Source organism: Natrix helvetica, assembly GCF_964273705.1.
Source record: "Natrix helvetica genome assembly, chromosome: 5".
In the NCBI taxonomy this organism is placed as follows: domain Eukaryota; kingdom Metazoa; phylum Chordata; class Lepidosauria; order Squamata; family Natricidae; genus Natrix; species Natrix helvetica.
The window spans coordinates 18,795,214-18,819,286 of record NC_138551.1 but is presented as its reverse complement, the minus strand read 5'-3'; the positions used below and the strand labels follow the sequence as shown (position 1 = coordinate 18,819,286).

At 41.2% G+C, this 24,073-nt stretch overlaps 1 protein-coding gene across 9 annotated transcripts in view; it reads right to left on the bottom strand.

Annotated features, from left to right (window-relative positions):
- TNIK (TRAF2 and NCK interacting kinase) overlaps positions 1–24,073 on the bottom strand; it is a 381,221-nt gene that overhangs the window by 283,009 nt on the left and 74,139 nt on the right. The window lies entirely within an intron of this gene.

The following is a 24,073-nucleotide window of genomic DNA, read 5'->3' as shown; positions in this document are numbered from 1 at the left end:
CCTCACTTTAACCACATTTTTTTCCTCACTCTTCTGAGAAATTTGGAGTAAATGGGTGATCTGCTCCCGCTTACCTTTCACTATTGTGATCTTTTATCTGCATATAACAATTATGCAGTTACATTTCTTTGCTCTGAATACAATTTTGATTTTTTTTTCTTCTGGAAATTTTTGAGGTTTAAAATGCTTAATTAAACCTATAAAAAGGAATGATTTTGAGATATTTTGCTTACGTTTGTAAATGTTTTAACATACTTAATGAGAATTTGCTTCCATCTGAATGGAATTTGATATTTTGGAGTGTTGACTCAAAGTACCTTTTTTTTTTAAATTGCATTTTTTTTAAAAGCTGTTCTTCTTACCTCCCTCTTTTACACCTGAGTGCATTTTTAAACGCTTATGAGTCAAGGTGCTCTACCCTATGAGATTTTGTTTGTTTGTTTGTTTGCAACACAAGTTGTTGTCCATCTTGGAAATTTACTCATCTTACTGCAAAAGTGTTTCAATCATACAGGCAGTGGGAATGTCATGTTCCATGAAATTTACATCGTCTACCTCCTGAAATAATGTTTGGATTTCCACACTTGGACAGAATGGGTGATTCCACAACATAAGACTAAAGATATGTCTGTAAAGAACTGTATTCTTGGCCTCTCCTTTTTTTTTAACCTCAGAAACAAAGGACTGCTAGCTCAAACCATAACTCCCCAATTTGCTGCTGGTGATTGCCTCCTGATAAAACCTGACATGAGGAAAAAAAAAAAACTTAGCCAAGCCTGGGACAGACTGCCAAGACTGACTGACCACTCTTACCAGCCTTACCACCAAACCAAGCATGCCACCCTAGCAGACATGAAAGAACCCTGAAGGAGATGAAGAAGTAAAGACCAAAAGACTCTCTTCTATCCCCAGAAGACAGCTGAAAAGACTATGGGGGAGGGTGGAAACTGATTGTAAAGTTTTGTTTCTTTGCCTCCTTCACAGAAATTGTAATTGTAATTCTTCTTTCCTGTCTCATTTATATTGTAATCAGTTTAATGTATTCATGTAAGAATTGTATTTGAGAATGGCTAGCACAGCAAGTTCTGAACACCTTAGATTCCTGGCTGGTGGGAGGGAAATTTTCTCCAAAATATCTGTATTTTCTGTATTTTGAAGCAGACACACACACACACACACACAAAAGAGAGGGAGAGGGGGGGGCTCCATTCAGAAACTATCTCCTCCACAAAGCTTTTCTTAGGTTGATTTTTTTCCCCTGGGAAAAAAAAAAGCCTAAGCAGTGATATCTCCCTTTTAATCCCATGGGAGAGGGTCAGTTCCCCTCAGGCAATTCCCCCACTTGAAGAGTAGCAGAAAGGATCTTCAAAACTCAAACCCTGTGACTCAAAAATAAATGATGCTGCCCAGTTGCCCAGTAAAGCAGGACATGTTGCACTGGTGGTCTCTGATAGGAATCCCAGGGCTCATTGTGTGTAGTTTTAAAAATACTAAATAGTCTGGATTGCACACTAGCTAAACTCAATTTGGCCTCACTAAAATAAGAGCCAGGGCAAGTTAAAGAAATCCCTTGGAAATGGGCAGCCTGTACTTCTTTAAAAGGAAGAATCCTTCAATGGCTGTGAAGTTTTTTTTTGGGACTTCTGCTTGCTTGTAGTCTGGAAGCTCACAGAAAGTGATATCAAACATCTGAAAATAATTGGCATGGTAAATTGGATATTGTAAATTTCTTTCCAGAAATTGTGCCCTGGTTGTTAAGACCTTCATGGTTGAAAGCTCTCTGGGAGCCACTGAAGGGATCCTTCTGCTGTCTCTTTCAATGCTTTTCCATCAGAAAAATTAAGTTTCCCTGATCTGACCAATTTTATCTTTTGTCAAAAACATGTGCGTTCCACTCACATTTTTTTGAAAAAAAAAGGAGGGATTGTAGGAAGTTATCACCTAGCCCTCTCCCAGAAAAATGAAATATCCTAGGAAATATTGATAAGGCAGAATATTATATTTTCCTGGATGTGAAAAAGGGAGAAACACATTTTAAACACTAAATTCCTACAGCTTCCTGCCCATCCCCACTTTTGTCAATGGGCCATTAAGAAGGCCAAGCTAGTCCACTTTACATAATAAAGAGTTCTCCTCTTCAGCTGTGATGGGATTAAGGCAGGATAATAAGCCTTTACTCAACTGACCACATGGCATCTGAACTCAATCAAACCTGAATTCAAAACAGCCTAGAGGGTTGCCCCTGCATGGGCCCATGTGAGTCTGGCAACCAATCAGAATACATTTCTTACACAGGAACAGGAAACAGATAGGTGGGGCAGAACAGATTATAAAAATCCCTGCAAGCCCTTCTTCTTGTCTGCTCTTCTCCTTCTCTTCCCTTCTCTTCTCTTCTCCACCAACATTGAACCATGTGATCACCTTTGCTGTTCAGGACTCAAGCCATGCGGTCCTGTCCACCATTAAAACCATCTTTCCAAGCAGCTTCCATGTCTCCAGTGTCTTTTTCCCCACTTGGAGCCGAACCCAGAAGGACATTTCTTCCAACACTGCAATCTCATGAACTGTTCTGATTCTTTATACCTGACAGATATACATCAAGTGAATGGCTGAATATTTCTTTCCAGACTGTGCCAATGAATCCATTTCATTAATTAAATATGTATTCTCTTCATATGTTATTTCAGAACAATTATTAGAATTTATGTTTACCTGACTTTCTGTTCAAATTTATAAAACAATCTTATGTAGAATACATAATTCTTTAATGTAGAATACATTAAAGAATTATTTTGTGTCTGCATCTGCTATTTTTGAGCTGGAATCATGGATGTTTCAAACTCCAATTACTTCCAGAATTGACAGAATGATCAATTTCAAATTCACAGCAATTGTTTCAAATTTGAAATAGAACTCTTGAAATCTTTTAGCTTTAACATTATTTTAGTGCCTCTCCATTAGTTGGGCTTCTATAGTCTTCAAAAGTTTAACAGTAGGTAAAACAACATATCACATAGAGGTGAAAAAAGTATGTTCTGAGCCTTCATTTTCCTCACACCTTTTCAATATTTTTTTTCCTGGAAATTAATATTTTCTATACATTATTTCATACATTGCAGGACACCTCAAGCACTTAATGTCACTTTAAGTAAAATGTTGGCAGTTTCATTGTTTCTTTACTGTTTCCCCAAAACAGGCAATCAGTACGTACGTATGTACATACGTACATACATACATACGTACATACGTACATACGTACGTACATACATACATACATACATACGACAGTACAATTTATGGAGTAACTAAAAAAAAAAGACTTCTTGAACTGTATTATCCATATGTTTAGATTTCAACTCCCAGAATTCATGCAACTTTTGAATTGGGAGGAATCATCACTACTTGGGACAGGAATCCAAATTAAAGCACCCTCTAGATCAGTGAACCTGTGGCACGAGGAGCCATTTGTCAGGGCATGCGAGACACTGCCCTGTCAGCTGGCCGGCGCGCATGCACGCACTGGCCAGCTAAGTTCACCCTTTTTTAAGCCATTTTCGCCCTCCCCAGGCTCCAGAGGCTTTAGCGGAGCCTGGGGAGGGCAAAACAGCCTCCCCCGCCCCCCAGAAGCCCTCCGGAGGCGTCAGAGAAGCCTCCGGACAGTCCCTGAAGCCTTTGAAGCGCTCAAAACGATCCTCCGAGCGCTCCAAAGACTTCAGGGACTGTCCGGAGGCTTCCCTGATGCCTCGGGAGGGCATCCGGGGGGGTGGGAGAGGCTGTTTTCACCCTTTCCAGGCTCCTATAAAGCCTTTGGAGCCTGGGGGGGGGCCGAAAAAAGCATGTAAAAATGGGGGGGGTCGTGCCTGTAGTGCGCACATGTGCACTGGGGGTCGCGCATTGCATTATGGGTACAGCACACCCGCACACGACCCCCCTGCGTTCCCCCCACTTATGGCACGTGAGCCAAAAAAGGTTTGCCATCACTGCTCTAGATTCTATTCAGTCATTGCATAAACATTTCCAGTTTTCAGGGTAATAAGTTCTACTGTTCAATTTCCCTCCATGATGTCCCAACATTATTCCATGTCCCTTTATTCTCTCACCCCTTCTTCCCCTTTCTCTTTTTCTCTCTCCTGTCTGTCATGCTTTCTCTCTCTCCCTCTTTCTCTCTTTCTCTTCCCTCCTTTTCTTTTCTTCCTCTCTCCCCCTTTTTCCCTACTCTTTTATCATTTTGTCTCTCTCCCCCTTCCCCTCTACCGCCCAACTTATCCCCATACTTATCTTCGACTGATCATGTTTGCAATAATTTACCTTCTTTTCTAAATAGGTGCAGTTCCCTTACAGGATCCCTCGCTCACTCAAACACACACACACACAAACACACACACATGCACGCACAAAACCATTTTTCTCCATTCCAATTCGGGTCCTATAAATCAATTGCTCTGTGAAACATCTGTGAAAAAAATTCAGGTGCTCAGGCATGAAAATGTGCCGCTCAAACACTATACTTTTCCGCACCCACTGAAAACAAAATTAGAGGGAATTTTATATGTATTTTTTTAATGTGTTTATGGCTATGTTTGCTTATTTATATCCATTTATTTGTGCCATTTTTTCATTTGTTTTCATACTTGTTTCCTTATGCTTGTTTACAAATAAGTAAGTAAATAAATAAATCCCCTCTGATCTTTTCAAGGATAAACAGGTCCTTCATCCTCCTCAGAATGGCTATTCGACTGGAGAATTCTGGGAGCTGAAGTGCAAACATCTGGAGGGTACCTAGTGATGTTGAGTGGTGACTGAGATCCTCCCGAGATGATGGATAACCCTTGAGAAATGATTGTATGGGAATAGCGTTGAAATCTTTCCATAACTCAAAAAGGCAGGAACGGTAACGGGGAACATTAGAAATCTAAAATGCAATGGAGTTTTCCAGGAAAGGACCTGAAGCCCAGATGTCATCCTGAACATTTGCAACATGCTGTGGCAGAGCCTAATTGAAAAAGTGGGTGGACTTGTTTGCTAATACCACAGAGATAAGAAAAAGCATGTAACTACATGTTGGAGAAGTATGCAATGCAAATAGTTCCCTATTCACAACAAGAAGGAAAACTTGGTAGCTTTATCTTTGCTGAGGCCTATTGCTATTTTCAGACGCCCCTCCCCCCCCCAAAAAAATCAGATTAGGAGGCACCATGAAAACATTCCCACACTGCTTTAATTTCTAACAGGAGGACTTGCACAATTGTTGACTACGGTTGTTGCAAGTACTTTTGTAGCTGGAGCTTCCTGGGAAAGAAGTTCCCGTATCATAAAAACAAACAGCGGCCACCATCACCAACCCTACTCTCAACGCCCAGAGAGAGATGGGTGATTAGGAAACATTAAAATAAATAAATAAATAAAAGCAGCAATATATTAGCATTAGCTTGATGGGTTCTAGAATAGCTTGCTTCGGCCATGGATGTGATCCTTCTTTTCATCCCTTTGAAAAATCTGTATGCCATTTGTTTGCAGTTTTCCCAATGTATACCCAGGGATGGGCTTCAAAAATATTAGCAAAGGGTTCTCTGCCTGGTTGTTGGGTGGGCGTGGCCCACCTGCACCACAATGGTGGGGGGTGTTTTTTCCCTCCCTGGGTTCCAGAGGTTTTCCTCGAGCCTCTGGGAGGGCAAAAATGGCCTCCCCAGGCTCTGGAGGCCAGCTTCCCGAACTTCCAGTAGGCATGTTTTTTGCCCTCCCCGAGTCTCCGCGCACGTCCTGCACGTACCTGCATCCAAAATGGGTGTGGGGACTCCTGGGAAGGGAGGGATGGGCGGGGCCAGCCAGGAGTGGGATTTGGGGTTTCTCGGAACTGCACAGAATCTTAGCTAGAGGTTCTCCCGAACCCCCGAGACCCCCAGCAGCCTACTCCTGTATACTTTATTATTCTTTATTTTGGCAAGCATTTCCACCCCTATCTTTTGGGGTTTTTTCCAATAATTTGGAGAATCTTGTCACAAGGCTCAGAAAAGCTGCATCGATCCACTTATTAGCCAAAAGGTCTTGATTAGAAAATGAATCATTTATTATTTAAAAAGAAACTCCCGGTATAAAGTTGTTGCTCCATTTATCCTATGCTTTCTAAATGTTCTAAATATCATATGCTTTCTAAAGACAGCCAGTTTGGTCCAATGGTTAAGGCACCATGCTAGAAAGCATGAGATCGTGAGTTCAAGTCCTGCCTAAGCCATAAAAACCGGTTGTGCCAGTCATTCTCTCTTAGCTCACCTTACAGGGTTGATGTTGTAGGGAAAATAGGAAGAGAAAGGTGCGTTTAATATTATATTGACCTGCAGATATCTGTAAAACTAATAAAGGTGGGGGATAAACAAACAAACAGGCATTCTTCTCTAAAACACTATTTTTTTCTTTTAATTTTCACTCTTTCAGAGAAACATTTCAAGTGAGTTGGTGGGATTTATTCCCCAAGGCTTTGGAAGCCTAAAGCTTGGTTATTAGACACTAAATGAGAAAATCCTGATTTCTCCAACTTATGTCTTTGCTGAGGTGCTGCAGCTACAACTTTCACACATTTAACTAACATGTGAATGAAGGCAAAAGTCAGCAAGCTTGCTCAAACAACAGACAGGATAACATCCCAAAACAGAAGTTATTATAGGCAATAAAGAAAATTAAAAGCAGGCCCTTTTAAAATAATAGAGACAGAGATTAAAAATATGGTTTTTATTGTAGTTATGTTGCTTTTTCTCAGCAGGAAAGAATAATGAATTATTTTTTAAAAGACAATAAATCAAGATTTTTGGCTCCATGTGCATTCAAACATTTTTTTTTAAACCCTGGCCATGGAGAAAATCATGATTGAAAATATTCACTGCTGAAATTCATGCCATGAATTATGAAACTGCAAGCTTGGGAAAAAAATGATTTCCGGACTAACCTTAACATTCCTTCAATTGCAATATCCCGTCTGAGAATTGCCTGCAGTTGTTTTGAAAGGAATACTTTGCAGTCATTCCCCCAGGTAACCAACGGCCTCCTGCAGCCCTCAGCCAGTGAAAACGGAGCTTGGGAGGGCTGCACATGGCCTTCCTGAGCTCTGTTTTGGCTGACAGAGCTCTTGGGCCACCACGGGCACCCCCGACATAAGTGAGGCAGCTCCGACATGCCCACCCTGGCCACACCCACCTGGACCCCTGAGGTCAAACACAACCCTGATGCGGCCCTCAATGAAATTGAGTTTGACACCTCTGTTCTAAGGATTCAGAGCAGGATCCTAGCCTTCCTCCCTTTTCTAGAGCTGCAATCTTATTTGTTACTGCCTTCTGCTAAAAGTTTATGCATTTTGTCAATACTTGGCTTCTTCATCATCTCATCTTTGATTTGCCAGCATTCACTTTCAGTATCCTTTTCCACTTCTGAAGTTCAGTAATGATGTTTTTTACAGCTGCCAACATAACTCTATCCATTCTTCCATTATTATATCTCATCATAGGAAAGCTGAATGAGGCAATAAGTAAGTATACCACTTTAAAATAAAACTAGGATGATCAGAGAATAGATTCCCAAGTTCCCTGAATATTTGGCTGTCCAAATATTAAGTGCAGGAGATTGCAAAAGCCTTTTTACAACTTTCACTCCCTGCCTGCCTGACTGGCAATATTAATTCAGTATACTCAGGTGGCATTTCTTTATTGCAAGAATGCTCAGATCTCAAGACAGATGTAACCCTCAAAAGGTCCACTTGGACCACTTGAGACAGCTGGAGTTCTTTCCAAATAGTACTTTTAATATCTAATTTTAAATTGACAAAAGGAAAGAAATTACTACAGCCACGATTAGAAAGTAGTAACGTTAACTTTAATTTTAATTGCCTTTAAAGGCAAATGAACGGCAATCAAATCAGCTCCTGATTTGTGATAAGACAATAAATCAGTCAAAATAAAGTTCATGACCAACCAAGAAGTTGTTGGAAAATTTGTAGCATCCTTCACAGAGCAAATTGAGGCATTTGCACACATATTTGGGAGTCAGTTTCTGCTGTTTGGCAAGAACAAAGCTGCTTACTAAACCCATAAGATTGATAATATCTTTTAACATTTTGCCAGCAATAGAGACAAGTTTATGCTCCTCTTGCTGTACGTATTTTAAATATGAAGTTGATCAGTTCTTTGTTAAATGCCTCACACATTAGCAATTATGAAAATACAAGTTCCTGGAAGTGGTAGCTTTCAAAAAATTTTAAGACACATGTTTTAAGTGCCATAGAACATCTCTTTCTTGTGCCTAGCCAGGTGGTCTTCTCCAGAGACCAACTTAGCTCAGTGTTGGTCAACCTTTCCAGGACCAAGTGCCAAAATGGGAGCGCGTGTATGAATACACCTGCGTGTTGGAAACCGGAAGAGCATTGCACCGGCCACCTGGTCTTCCAGTTTCTGGCTCACATGTGTGTGTGAAAACCAGCTGACTGGTGCGCATGCGTGCACTGGAAACTGGAAGAGCAGCCACACGGTGAACATGCGCATACTGGGAAGATGATCTTCCTGTTTCTGGAGCGTGCATGCACACTGGCCACCTGGTCTTCCGGTTTCTGGCACGCATGCCAAGACCAGCCGGCTGGTGCGCCCGGAATCCAGAAGAGCAATGGGCAATGGCTAGCATGCCCGGAGATATGGCCCTAGGTTTGCAATCACAGACTTAGCGTGTTGCTTAACATTCTAGCTAAAGTAGATTTTCATTGATGGAATCCTTGCTTCCTGAATTCTTTGGGACAACAATTCTTTTTCTCAGACATAGAACTGGTTCTTAGCATTGAGGACTCTCAGCCAATATCCGATGTCACTTGGCTATGGGGGAGTTGCAATGGAACTAAAAGCAATGGATATTTGACAATGGTCACCAGAAAGATCTAATCCCAACCTGTTTTGATAGAGACAGGGGGTTTCACTCCAGCCAATTACCTAGATAGTATCCTGTGTTTGGCTCACCGGAAAGCCTTTTCTTTTATTAGATTTAATGTTTTGTCAGCCATGTAAATGAAAGGAAATGTAACAATGACCCAGTGTTTATTCTCATACCTGATGAGGAAAGTAGAAACAGTTAAGCATGGATTACTATAGTGTTCATTCAATGCAGACTGGCACCTCAATTTAATAATGTCCTATTTAACCACTTCCTTGATGCAGACAAAAATAACATCCACTATAACTATAACTAACTATACTAAACAAAACTAAAATTAAAACTAAAACTAGGTTTTTAAGGATTGTGCAACCACTTGTCTGAAATGGCATAGGGCTGTGATGGTGAATCTATGGCATGCGTGCCATAGGTGGCACACCGAGCCCTCTGTGGGCATACCAGCCGTCATCCCAGTCCAGCTCCACCGGGCATGCGCCTCCCACTGGCCAGCTGGTCTTTGGGTTTCTGCTGCACATGCATGGAACCCACACATGTGTGCATGGGGGGGGTACATGCATGGAGAGGCACTCACATTGCATTTTGGGGCCTCGTGCAGCATCCCTGTGCCCCAATTTGTCTTGCAGGTTGGTGCAGGAGGCCTTCCAGGCCCAAAACAGGGTGCGGGGGAGGGGGATGTGCACGGCCTGTTTTGAGCCTGGAAAGCCTCCTGCACCAACATGAAAGCCAATAATAAGCGCTGAGGGGGGCGGCAGGGTGCATGTACGGGGCAGGGGGGAATTGGGGGAGTCATGTGCACATGTGTGTGTGTGTGGGTCACACACGCATGTAAGAGGGTGGGGCACATGCAAGGGGGTTGCACACACATTGCATTATGGGTGCGGGTGCACACGCATGCACGCACCCGCTTTTGGCACGCAACGGTAAAGTTAGCCATCACCATCCTAGGGTTTCCTACTTGAGCAGGGAGTTGGACTAGAAGACCTCCAAAGTCCTATTCTGTTATTCTACACGATACCTAGAAGGTTGCTGGTTCTGTTCTATTATTACATGCTGGCTGGGGAATTCTGGTAGTTGAAGTCCGTGCAGTTTAAAGTTGCCAAGGTTGGAAAACCATGGACTACTACTAAACAGTCCATGGGGTTCCATCAGCACAGCTGCAAAGAAGCAGAAGGAAGTACAGTACAAAGCATTTTCAAGAGGACTGACCTTTCATGAAATGAGTTAGCTCACTTTAGGGCCAGCAAGAATACCTAGGTTGGCAACTGGATTGTGAAAATTGGTAGGGTCATATCCATCTGGGGAAAACCCAACTCAAAGTATTCAAAACAGAAAAGGGGAGGGGGGAACTAAACATAGTTTAAAAAGAAAAGATATTATATTAAACCCCCCCCCCCTATCATTTCATCAAGAACTCATCCTGCTTCAGAGAAGGAAGGGAAGGTTGATCCACCTTTGACTCAAACTGTTCCCCAAACACAAGTGTTATCATGACATCTTGATGCGGAGGAGTGTGTGGGTTGACTTCTACGTTTTGTGTCTTTCTTCTCTCTCTCTCCCCTCCCCCCCCCCCCTTTAATCTTTCCAGAGTTGAACTGTATCTTCTGCATAAACCAAGCAGCACAAGATGTACCAGTTGCTCGGTAACAAGACTCTCCCCGTCTTGAAACATCCATTTAAAGAGTTCTCCCAGGGAAGATTTGGCTGCCTAAGAGCTCAACATTTCTGGGTTGAATTATTATTATTATTATTATTCTTTCCTTCCTCCTAACAAGCAAGCTCAGCCTTTTCAATATCTATCACACTGTGAGGGCAAAATATCCCAGGAAATATGCTTTTAAAAACAGGTTTATTTGCAAGCAGGGAAGAGAGGAGCATTTCACGGCATAAGCATCTTTCCATCACAACATCACCTTATAATCTGTAATACTAATTACAGTACAATGCAGTATTTATCTTTGTGGGCAAGAACGAACGACATGGAAAACAACCATAAGCCCCCAGCTGTCTTCCATATTGCTGGATTTCTGCTACCTTTGTGGTACTTAGCTCCCATTGGCCAAACAACACTTCTTTGGATCTGTTTTCATTTTATTTAATTATTTAAGTAATTGTTCAGGGAGGAGGGGAACACAAAGATCTGATCCAAACAACAGAAAGGTTGGAGAAAGGCTTTCATTCCATCATTATTACCACCACTCAAATCTTAATTTAATACACAGACATACACAGACACACACACCATGCCCTTTGGAGTTCAAAAATAGGGAAAGCTGTAGCAAAAGGAAGTACAAGAAACTTGTTTTACAAGTTTTCTGGCTCTACGAATTAAATGTAACAAATTCAGTTTTAGGATCTAAACCTATAATCTGGGTTCAAATGTCAAGCTGATAGTGTTGTGAGCGAAACAGGTCGTTAAATGTCAGGGCACCATAATTTAACTTGCACAGTTAAGGAGTGGGGTGTTTATAAATATATTTGTAGCTGTATTTGTTTGGCTCTGTGATGGGCTGCAATCCAAAGGTTATACCAATTCAAACCCTGAGGAAATGAGATACACATTTAATGACCTTCTGCATGAGGGATAGTAATTCCTTTAGGTCACAGTTGGTCTTGTAAAAGTAGCAATGATATTAGATTATAGAAAATATCATAAATGCATCATCTTCATGGGCTTCATATTACATTTGCTGTCCACTTTTTCAATAGGCTGAATGACAACCCCATTAGAACATCCCCACTGCCTTTGAAAAAAAAAAAACTCTATGAAAACAATGGTTTGATAAGTAACCAACATCATAGCAGAGTCACAATTGTCACATCACATACTACAGTTTACACAGACCAGTGTTTCTTATCCTTGGCAGCTTTCAGGATTTATGGGCATGCTGCCCGAGGAATTCTGGGAATTGAAGTCCACACAGCTGAAAGCTGCCAAGGTTGTCAATCAATGGTGTACAAGATACAGCAGTGTTTGCCAGTAATTTTAAGATGAGTAGACTTTAACTCTCAGAATTCCCTTAGTCCTGGGAATTCTGGGAGCTGAAGTCCACTCATCTTAAAGTTGCTGAGATTGAGAAATACTGTCTCTTTAATGCAGGGGTGTCCAAACTTGGGAACTTTAAGACTTGTGGACTTCAACTCCCAGAATTCCCCAGCCAGCCATGCTGGCTGGGGAATTCTGGGAGTTGAAGTCCACAAGTCTTAAAGTTCCCAAGTTTGGACACCCCTGCTTTAATGTGTTATCCATCTTCATCATCTATCACTAAGACAATCATATTTCATTGGCCTCCTGGAAGGGTTTTGTTTAATATGTTTCCAAAAACATATCTGGCTTGATTTGTCAACTACTGAAGTGAGAGGCTTCCAGGAATTTTCTAGCGCTTTTGGACTTCCCTTGATCTAGGATTCTCACAGTTTCCCAATTGAAACTATGGTTAAGTCTGTCCATGTGCGATTTAACCAGAGTGGAGAAAAATCAATATATTTTTTTAAAAAAATTAAAAAACATTGTTTAAAATTTAAATCAGTTTTTTTTTCCAAATTTATTTTAATAAAATGCTTTTGGAGTAAAAATCCACCTAAAGATAGTTTTCCATTTAAGATACATTAATGATTTAGTTTATTCAGCATGAAATGGAGCTTAGTTATGTAGCATGAGGCTGTATATTCTGCAATGTTTACATTTTTGGTAAAATCATTCAAGGAACTCAAGCTCTGCAAGCTGAGACAACATGCACTGCATTGATGCATTCACACAGTTTCACAATAACCATGAGATAATTCATAAAAAAAATATTCCTTTATCCCCTTGTTTTGCAAATCTATGTACACTACAAGCTGTATGATTGTTTGAAGAGAAATGCATCTGTACCACCAGGCTCTAACTGTGAAGACCGAGGGCAAGCAGTAAAAATGAAAGTGAAACCTTCTAAGCAGCTTATAAATATAATATTAAAGAGCACCTGTCATTTCAGATCCATCATGACAGCACCTGTTAGTGGGCATCCACTCGCCTGCTGCCTTCCATGTCCCTCACCTTGTGGTGTCACTGCCCCATCACCAGTCCCATTAAAGTGAGTCAGAGGAGGAGACCCTCTGTGGGACAGAGATGACAGTTGCTCTTTAAAAATTATGATTTAAATCGAGCTGATTTAAATCAAGCCTTTTTACTAGGGACTTAAATCATGATTTAAATCAAATCCATCCTGGACTTAACCATAGTTTCCTGGACCAAGCCAAATTCTTGGCACTCAGACGAATTGGCCGTCAATAAGCCCAAAGCATTTACATATCACTCAAAAGAGACATCAAAAAGCCAAAAAGGAAACAAAAGACAAAGATATCAGCAATCAACACCCAAATGAGTAGTGATTTACACCAGGATTAACATTAGATCAATAGCCAGGAAGCAAACAGTATCCCAATCACAGAACTATCAACTCAGACAAGATAACAACAGCCAAAACCGATATGGCAAGCAACGAGTATATAAAATGAAAGCAAACCCCACTCATTAGTAGCACTGATGATGTTACCTAGTTTGGTAATGAAACATCTGCAAGAAAACAATCTCAGAGAGCACCAAGGACCCCTCATTTCAACCCTGAACTACAAATATGAAAAGCCCATTCATCATACTGTTTTGACTTTTTAAAAAACTAAAAACTATATTGCTACCCAGCATCTTTGCAATGAAATAGACAGAAAACGATGCAAATATCACTGTTTATCCTTGTCCTACGATATTATTCCACTACTATGGAGACTGTGCTATTTTAAGAACAGGGTGACAAAAGCCACTGGGAAAATAAGGCTGTTTTTATCTTCTGTTTCTCTCCTCTCTTTTCCACCGAAATATTTAACCTTATGATGTTTCTTTGATCCTGTAAAAAAAGGTGGGGAAATCTGTTTTGAACGAGGGTTTTTGCAGATGCTGAAATCTTTATTCAGCCTCCTCATTTCCTCTCTATTTCATAATGGGGGAGGGGGGAGAATCTAAGTGACATGAGCTATAGATCAAGAACAAAATGTATACCCCCCACACAAAGCATACACTGAGAGATCAAAACGGTACATTTGGGGGAACATGGGAGTTCATGCAGAACTTGAAGCCGTTTCAGCAACACTTCCCCAGGAAATACTTATTTGCAGGGGTGGCCTTCAAAATTTTTAACAAGGGGTTCTCTGCCCAGTTGCTGCATGGGCGTGGCCATGGTGGGCGTGGCCTAGTCAGCCTCCTGCACCACGGCGGGGAGGGGCGGTTTTTCCCTCCGGAGGCTTTATACGCGCCTCCGGGAGGGCAAAAACAGCCTCCCCAGGCTCTGGAGGCCCGAACTTCCGGTAGGCCTGTTTTTCTCCACACGCACCCTGCACTAACCTGCATCCAAAACGGGCTGTGTGGGGACTCCTGGGAGGGGAGGGGAGGGGAGGGGAGGGGAGGGGAGGGGGGGGGCAGCCAGAAGTGAGATTTGGGGGTTCTCCAAGCTGCACAGAATCTTAGCTAGAGGGTCTCCCCAACCCCTGAGAACCCCCAGCAGCCCTTCCCTGCTTATCTGTATTTGCTGTACCTACTTATCCCACTCAACTGCAGAGCCTATGATTAATTAAACTATTCACTAGCCTTCTTCCAGGTAGGTAATGAAGGCAGCAAAAGGGTTCAAACAATTAGCACCGTCTTTTGTCTTGGCATTAACTCATCGGCCTCCCCTGGGTCTCACTCATGCAGTTTTGACAATTTGCATGGGACTATTCCCCTCTTTCAGAACCACCTTCTGAAGTGCACAAGGACTCCTTAATAAGCAAAACTTTCTGCACGCTGTATAAAAATAGCCCAATATAAAAACGGATTCATAAGTGCCGGTGGACTGCTTGATTTGTTTGCACTAAATGTCGGTATTATGAATGAAGTACATGGTATTTGAGACACGGAGTATTGATGCAATCTAATTAGGGTTGTTTAGTACTGAAGCAATCTGGTTAATATTAGTACTGATGATTCATTGATTCATACAAGCAATTATCCTCTGAATTTGTGAGTGGCATGCAATGTCCTTCCCTTTTTAAATATGTCTTAATTCATTATCATTATCTCTCTCTTTCGCCCCCTCTCTCTCTGTTTCTCTTTCCCTCCCTGCCTCTCCCTCCCTCCAAAACATGTATATTGCTGCCCATCATCTTTCAATCAATTCTGTGGAAGTCCCAGATTTTTTTCAATCAATGGTTAGTGGGGAATATTTAAACTTCAGTGAATTTTGCATAAGCTGGCATAAAACGTTATATAGAAGTATTTGCAAAATTCAATTTCTTCAATCAAATGTATCAAGAAAAAAATAAAGAGCTAGAAATATAGGGAGATCAATATATAAATTGTAAGAGGGATTAAGGGGAGAGGAGTGAAAATTAATTAAAGCCTATGGATCTTCAAAACTGCAAGAAATCACACAAACAAACACAACAAGATTAAAAGATGCAGCTCTGGTTTTGTGTGACGGGATGAGGTGAGGTTTCATAAACTACAATTAAGTTAATTACAGCACTATATGAATTCGGGCAAGAGCATATAATCATAAAATGCAAAACTTCATGAAAGAAGCTTTACCAATACTTTTAATATCTGTACAGGTAGCCCTTGATTTTCGACCACAACTGAGCCCGAAATTTCTGTTGTTAAGTGAGACATTTGTTAAGTGAGTTTTGGCCCAGTTTACAACCTTTCTTGCCACAGTTGTTAAGTGAATCACTGCAATTGATAAGTTAGTAACCTGGTTGTTAAGTGCATCTGGCTTTCCCATTGACTTTGCTTGTCAGAAGGTTGCAAAAGGTAGTCACATGACCTTGGGATACAATAATGGTCATAAGTGTGAACCAGTTGCCACCTTCCTAAATGCTGATCACATGGTCACGGGGATGCTTCAAAGGCGGTAACTGAAAAATTGTCACAAGTCATTTTTTTCAATGCCGTTGTAAGTTTGGGTGGACACTAAGTGAGCTGTTGTAAGTCAAGGACTATCAAGGGACAGCAGTTTCTTAACCTTTGCTATTTTTCTGCCACTCCTACAATCTGTTAATTGATCTCAAACAGAAGCTAATTAACGCTTTATCTAGCAGGGACACCATGCATATGGTATGAATGTAAATTCAAGCTTTAAAAACATTTTCTTCCTCTCTGCTGAGTTGTTTTACATTTAGTAGCAAGCAGGTTTCTAGACCTCATCGTGCTGGGGATACAGTTTGTAAAATAAAACAAAATACTGAATTATACATTGGTTAATAGCACAAGACAAGGAATAATGGATGGAAACTGATCAAGGAAGGGATTCAATCAGGAAATAAGGAGAAATTTTCCGACCTTGAGAACAATCAACCTGCCTTCAGAACTTGGGAGAGCTTCATCATTGGAGGTTTTCAACAAGAGACTGTTAGGAATGGTATAGGGTCTCCTGCTGCGGGTGGGGGTGGACTAGATGACCTATAAAGTCCCTTCCAACTCTGTTATTCTGTTAAAAACTACCACAGCTGAAACAAACTTTCTTTGTGGTGTTTTTTTTCTTTGCACCTGCTAAAGGTCATTGTGTTTATGTCTCTGAAGAATGAGGGCTGGATTTCCCCAGCCACAGTGTGTGTGAGAGAGAGAAAGAGAGAGGGGGGGAGAGGGGGAGAGAGACAGAGAGAGGGGGAGAAAGGGAGGGAGGGAGAGACAGAGGGAGAGAGAGAGAGAGATGGAGAGAGGGGAAGAAAGGGAGGGAGGGAGAGAGAGGGGGGAGAGAGGGAGAGAGGGAGAGAGGGAGAGAGGGAGAGGGAGAGAGAGAGAGAGAGAGAGAGAGAGAGAGAGAGAGAGAGAGAGAGAGAGAGAGAGAGAGAGAGAGAGAGAGAGAGAGAGAGAGAGAGAGAGAGAGAGAGAGAAATTGGGAAGGTTCATAAAGAAAGTGCCTTGAGCTTATTAGGACCTAAATTGTTTTCAACTGAAAACGGTGACCCTGTAATTTGATGGGTCACCTTCAAATTTCAACAGAGCAATCGTGAAGAAATCAAAGGGCTACAGAAAGAGGGTTAGGATCCGTACATAGGTAATCCTCAACTTATGACCACGGCCCAAAATTGATGTCGCTAAATGAGTGTTGTCACATCTTATGACAAAAGAAGTGTCATAGGTTTTGTCACATCTTATGACCTTCTTGCCACGGTTGTTCAGTGGATCACTACGGTTATTAAGTTAGTAACCTGGTTGTGAAGTGTGCCCATTGATTTTGCTAGTCAGAAGATCTCAAACGGTGATCACAAGACCTCAGGACATGGCAGCTATCAGTTGCCAAGCATCTTCATTTGGATCACATGACCCTGGGGAGGCTACAACGGCCATAAGTGTGAAAAAATGATCATAAGTCATTTTTTTCCAGTGCCATTGTAATATAAACAGGGAGCAAACCCCAAACTCACAAGCACTGATGACAATATTTAGTCAGGTAACGAAACATCTGCAAACCAACAAAGAACACAGAATCATAGGGCTGGAAGGGACTTCAGAGGTCCTATAGTCCAACCTCCTGTTCAAGGCAAGAGACCTTATAACTATCTCGGTCAAGTTGTTGTCCAGTATATTTTTGAATTATGGAGCATCCATAATTCCAGGAAGGATGTTATTCCACCGATTAACTGTTGTCATTGTCAGAAAATGTCTTCTTACTTCTAGGTTGTATCTAACAACATAACTCCACAGAACTCCACAGTTCAACCTGAGCTACATATATTTTCTTCTACTACCACTCTTATCCTAATGCATTCTTTCCTCTGTATGGTTTTCTCACCACTCAGTATCTAGTTCAAATATTTGATATTGTTTGTGTTTTCTCACATTATCACTAAGGTTTAATGGAAGTAGGAAGCCAAGAATACAGTTAACCAGTACAGATGTGACTGTACAATGAAACATAAGGTAGGTAGGGGTGTGTGTGTGTGAGAGAGAGGGGGGGGACAGAGACAGAGAGAGAGAGACAGACAGAAATATACACATAAATCTTCAGGCTATCTTTTCACTCCTTGCATGAAAATTTCACTCAACATCTTTTCCTCCCCGAACATTTTAAAAGAAATTCCCTCTTTCATCAAATTAAATCAGAGAGTAGAAGGGGGGGGGGGGACACGCTGAACTTCTCTGCACGACACTCGCTTTCCTGTCCCCCTTTCTCCAAAAAATGCCTACTGAACGCTCAATAGGTGTACAAAATAATGGCATTGATTAGAATAAAAGGGGATAAAGATTAGATCCAAGCAGGTGGTAGACAAACAGCGAGAGATTTCAAAACCAACCACAGTCTCCTTTCATTGCAAAACAGCAATAAAAATAGAAAGAGAAGCTTGGAGGAACTGCTTAGGCCTTCCTTAGGAGACAGCCCTGCTATCTGATAAGCCTTGAGATGAGAAGGCATTTTTTTTTTAAACAGAGGAAGAGGAAACAAAGAACACAGATGCACACCCTGAGCTAACCCTCTTTAAAGAGAAATAATTCCTCCCACTTGCCACGAAGAAAAGCAGAAATTACTAGCTATGGCAGATCTAGCTACAATTAATACAGTTTGTACCCTAAAAGTGAATTCCTTAGCAGCACACATACAAAAGAAGAGGTCAGATCTGGTTCACTCACGCCATAATTTTTCAAAGAAGGCACAGTGGTTTGGTGGGTCTTTACGCATGCATATGAATGCAAACATCCGCTGCAAGTGAAAAAGTCTTTTGCAGTGAACAATGGACAAATTCAGCCTTGTGTTTTATCCTCACGCAGCATTAATTTAAGCTAGAAAATTAACATGGCAAGAACTTAAGAGTTTCACCACAGCCCGTTCGTTATTGTCAATTTATAAAACCCGGCAGATTCATCTGAGAGAGATACACCACCCACAATGTGCCTCCCATTCAAATAAAAACATATTCAAATAAAGCTGCATCATAGGGAGCCAAGAATATACACCTGGGTCAAACATACTGCAGAGTAGGAGATGTTGCTACTATTTATGAACAACTAGTTATTGAGCCAGAATAACAGAATGCATTGAGTTGAGCCCTGACAGACCAACTCATGGCTTAGCACAGCTTCAACTACAGGTATTCCTTAATATACGACCATGATGGAGCCCCAAATTTCTGTTGCTCAGTGAGACATGTGTTAAGTGAGTTTTGCCCCATTTTATGACCAGAGGTGGTATATTCAGCAGGTTCTGACCAGTTCTGGAGAACCGGTAGCGGAAATGTTGAGTAGTTTGGAGAACCGGTAAATACCACCTCTGACTAGTCCCACCTAGGGGTGGGTTCCAGCCGGTACGGCCCAGTACAGTTGTACCGGTATTAGTCGGGAGCAGCTGCCACTGTACTGGTATGGTGGCTCATTTGGTCTATCCACCCGCACATGTTCCGTACCTGTTTTTAAAGCAACCGGCCAATTGTACACGCATGCATAGCATGCACCACCTGCATGACCTCCGACAAGCAGCTGGGTGTCGCAGGGGTGGTGGAGTGCGCATGCATGAGCAGCACGCGTTCACAACCAGGACACCTGGCCCCGTGCGCAGCGTACCGGTAGCAATGGGGAGAGGAACCCACCACTGGCCCCATCCCCATCTATTCTCTGCCTCCCGAGTCCCAGCTGATCAGGGGGGAATGGAGATTTTACAGTATCCTTCCCCTGCCACGCCCACCAAGCCACACCACGCCCACAGAACTGGTGGTAAAAAATTGTGACTCCCACTACTGTTTATGACCTTCCTTGCTACAGATTTTAAGTGAATCACTGTAGTGTTAAGTTAGCAACATAGTTGTTTTGTGCATCTGGCTTCCCCATTGACTTTGCTTGTCAGAAGGGTATAAGAGGGGAACAGATGATCCTGGGGATATTGCAAACCGTCATAAATAGGAGCAAGCTGCTAAGCATCTGAATTTTGATCACGTGACCACGGGGATGTCGTAATGGTCAGAAGTCACTTTTGAAAAAGGTCATAAGTCACTTTTTTCAGTGCCGTTGTAACTTTAGACGGTCACTAAATGAACTGTTGTAAATCAAGGACTATCTGTATGTCAAGAATTAGTCATCTGAAAACTAATGTAGTATTTCAGGTTCTTTCCTTAATCATAGATACTAGTTTTTCAGGTAACCAATCCTTGGCATAGTTCAATGTTTCTCAATTTACTTCTGGTAAGATGAAGTCCCGCGCATCTTAAATTTGTTGACATTGAGAAACATCGACCTAGTTGTCCTACTTTTTAAGCCATGGTTATTATTTTAGCAATAGGGGAATCCATAATCTTTAAGTAGCAAAAAGGAAGTGTTGGGACATCACCATGTGACTCTATCAGAAGCCTTCTCTCTTCCTTTTCAGATATTAAACACCGGCAAAAGGTTACATTACATATCCACTGCTGAAGATGACTCAGACACCAGGAACAAGATCAGGCTTCCCTTCGCAAAAATGACTTGGCTATACATAATATAACAGAGCATGGACTAAATTTTTATTGTAGCTCATTAATAGTACCATGGCAAACAGCTGATGGCTCTAATGCTGATTTTCAGAATTTACATTCTCCTGAAATTCATATCTGACATCCTGTCTTCTTACATCTTCCTTACATTAATAGTAAACCATCTTTCTGTTTCCTATACTCCCTTCTGAGCAGGGTTAATTTTACATTTTCTACAGGTATTTCTTGACTTATGACCAAAATTTCCATGGCTAAGCAACAGAACTGTTAAGTGAGTTTTTGCCCCATTTTACAACCTTTCTTAACACAGTTGTTAACTGAATCGCTGCAGTTGTTAAATTAGTAACATGGTTGTTAAGTGAATTTGGTTTCCCCATTTAAACCCTGTTTTTTTTTAAAAAAAAATCCATTTTTTAGAATTTTACAAAATCCAAGGACACTGGTGGAAAGCCCACTAAATGTTTATATGACTAGGAAAATGAACGGTGCTCTCCAGTAAATTGTGCTTTAATGGATTTGAACAGTTTTATTCTTTAATGATAATAATGATTTCTGTGGATTTTTTTTTGTTTTGTTATTTCTGTACTGTTTGGGGAATTTGTAACCTTATAAACCTAATAAGTCAATGGTAGTGAGATAAGCAGCTGTATCAATTCAATAAATAAAGAACCAAATAAACGAAAGGAATTCAAAATGTCTCCTGACAGCATTAAAAACAGAAAAGAATTCTGAAAAATACTACTGAGTTTAACCAAAACTTCAAAAGTTGTTTCCAGACTTCCGGTAGGTCTGTTTTTTGCCCTCCCCGAGCCTCCGGGCGGGCCGTTCCTGGGAGGGGTGAGGAGGAGTGGGAGGGGCCAGGACGGACAGGCAGAGCCAGCCAGGGGTGGCATTTGGGGGTTCGCTGAACCAGGCAGAATCCTAGCTGGAGGATTGCCCGAACCCATGCAAACCCCCAGCAGCCCACCCCTGAATTTAACTCAATATGTCCAAATAGGCTACTAGGCCTTAATATTACTCTAGCATATATATATTTTTTTGCCTGAACATCAATTAATCTGGGTTGTTGGAGCCTAAACACAGATTATCTGTGAATATACCAATATTTCTGTCTTTCCCATTTCTTTCTTGATAACCCCTTTAACGTTTTTGTTAATGATCCATGCGCTGCTTCTAATATTTAAAATGATTTTTTTTCAAGTGTACTTAAGATAAGTTGAAGCTTCTGCAAGAAGTAAAATGGAAAATAAATAAATGTACAAAGACCACCATATAAATATTAGTAAACATTTTTTATTGTGCTTTTTGCTTGAAACATTCAGCTTTCAAAAAGGATGTTGTCACATTTTCCATCAGTAGTTATCAGTACTAACCAGATACTTAAAACTAGGTCAACATCATAGTTATGTCACCAACAGAAAGAAACGTTTAGACATATCACTCAGCAAATCAAGGCAAATCGTTTCAAAATTCAGCATTGTAAGTGGGAGGAGGAGCTTTCCAGAATAAATATTTCCTGTGCCAATCACTTTTAAATTTTGGCAGATCATAATTTTAGCAAAGGTTTGATGTTATTTTGGAAATTCACACTTCCAAAAACATCTAGACATTTTTGTTCCAGTCTTGGTTCACTGGCAAATTTTGAACATGCTTATTGAAGAGATGAGCACACAGCAGTACAAGAATAGAGAAAGCAGATTTCAGAATAGATATTTCATTCCTATTGCTAATTCTGTTTTTTCCCTTTCCCCTTGATTTGAGGAGCAGGAAAGAAGGAAGAAAGTTTATGCATATTAAATTAGGAGTACAAAGAAATATGGCAGGTTCAGTTGTACTTTTTCCAAATTTGCCAATCCTTCACCTGTGAGAGAGTTACCATTTTCAAAACTACATACAAGAATAATTTAACGCAATGTAAACGCTCAAACGTATCCTTTCCTATCTTTATACCCTATTTCCCAAGGATAAATAAAATAATAGGGTATCCAGAATTTCTGCTTGCAAATCCTTATTCTCCAGGCCTTCCTTAAAGCTGGTTCCCTCCAAAGACAGTGCAGATAGTTCTTGACTTACAATGACTATTGAGCTAAAAACTTCTGTTGCTAAGCAAGATAATTGTTAAGTGAGTTGCACCCCCATTTTATGATCTTTTTGGTCAAAGTTGTTAAGAATCATACGGCTATTATGAGAATCTGGCTTCCCCCATTGATTTTGCCTGTTAGGAAGGTTACATACATAAATACATGCCAGTTGCCAAACACCCAAACGTTGATTATGTAACCATGGAGATGCTACAACAGTCTTACATGTGGAAACTAGTCCAAAGTCACCAAAGTCCAAATAACCTTTTTCTCAACGTTGTAACTTCAAACAGTCACCAAACAAATGGTTGTAAGTCAAGGACCACCTGCACAGGTAGCCTTTGTTTAACAACTTTTTCAGTGACCACTTGAATGGTGCTGAACAAGGAAACTTAGAACTGATCCTAATAGTAGGGATGTTGCAGCATCCTTGTAGTTATGTAAGCATGATTTGGGCATTTGGCAACCATCTTGCCATTAGGATGGTTGCAGCATCCTAAGGTCACGTGATCACCATTTGTGCTGGCGTCCAACAAGCAAAGTCAATGGAGAAGCAGGAAGTCATCCATGGTACCTAACAAGGGTGTACGATTCAACTCTAATTTGGACTGCGGTTGTTACACTAGCACAATGATGTGATATTGCCCTTGACAATCACATTGCTTATTGATAGAATTGACAATCCCAGTGAGTGTCGTTAAGGAAGGACCACCTGCAGATGACTTACAGGTCACCAGGTCCATATGGTTACAGTCCAAGAGACACAAGGATATCAATGTGTGAAAAGCAAGATTTTTTTCCAAGAAATTATAAAGGACGGCACAGCCCAAGAGGTGATGCTTGTGGCCAATCATAAAAACAGCACTTCTAGTAATCATAAAAACAAACAAGCAATTAACAAGTTTAAAAAAATCATCAACCTTTAATAGTTTCACAAATGCTATCATTTGAATCAAGTCAAAATATCCTCCCTGTTGCAACTGCACTCGTAATTAAATCGACGGTGACCGTGAAATACAATCTCAGCATCTTATCAACTGAAATTACCAGATTGCATGTAGAGTCATTGTTAACCCTGGCTTCTGCCACACAACACCCTCCAGCAATCCTGGATTACAAACTCATTATCCCCAAACCTGTTGGCCATGGAGATGGATATTCTAAAACCAAGCCTGCCAGGTGACAAAGCTACGCTAACACCTTCACACTATCAGGCTGATAGTCCTGAGGATCTGCCTTCCTCATACCGTAGAAGAGTCAACTTTGTCTTCTGATAAGGGAAGATAAATCTATCTCAGCATCTACTTCTGTCCTACTATCACAGCACCATTGAGAGTGTCTTGACATATGGCATTCTTGCATGGTATGGGAGCAGCTCTGCAGTGGACAAAAATGCTCTACAGAGAATCATTTAAAACTGCCCAGAAGATCACCGGACTCCAGCTACCAGCCCTGGACGACATCTTCGCATCTCGCTGTTTGAGGAAGTTGCATAACATTCTCAGAGACTCTTCCCGTCCTGCTTACAATCTTTTTAGACTGTTGTCTTCAGGCAAAAGATACAGAACAACTAAAGCTAGGACCACACGTCTTCTGAATAG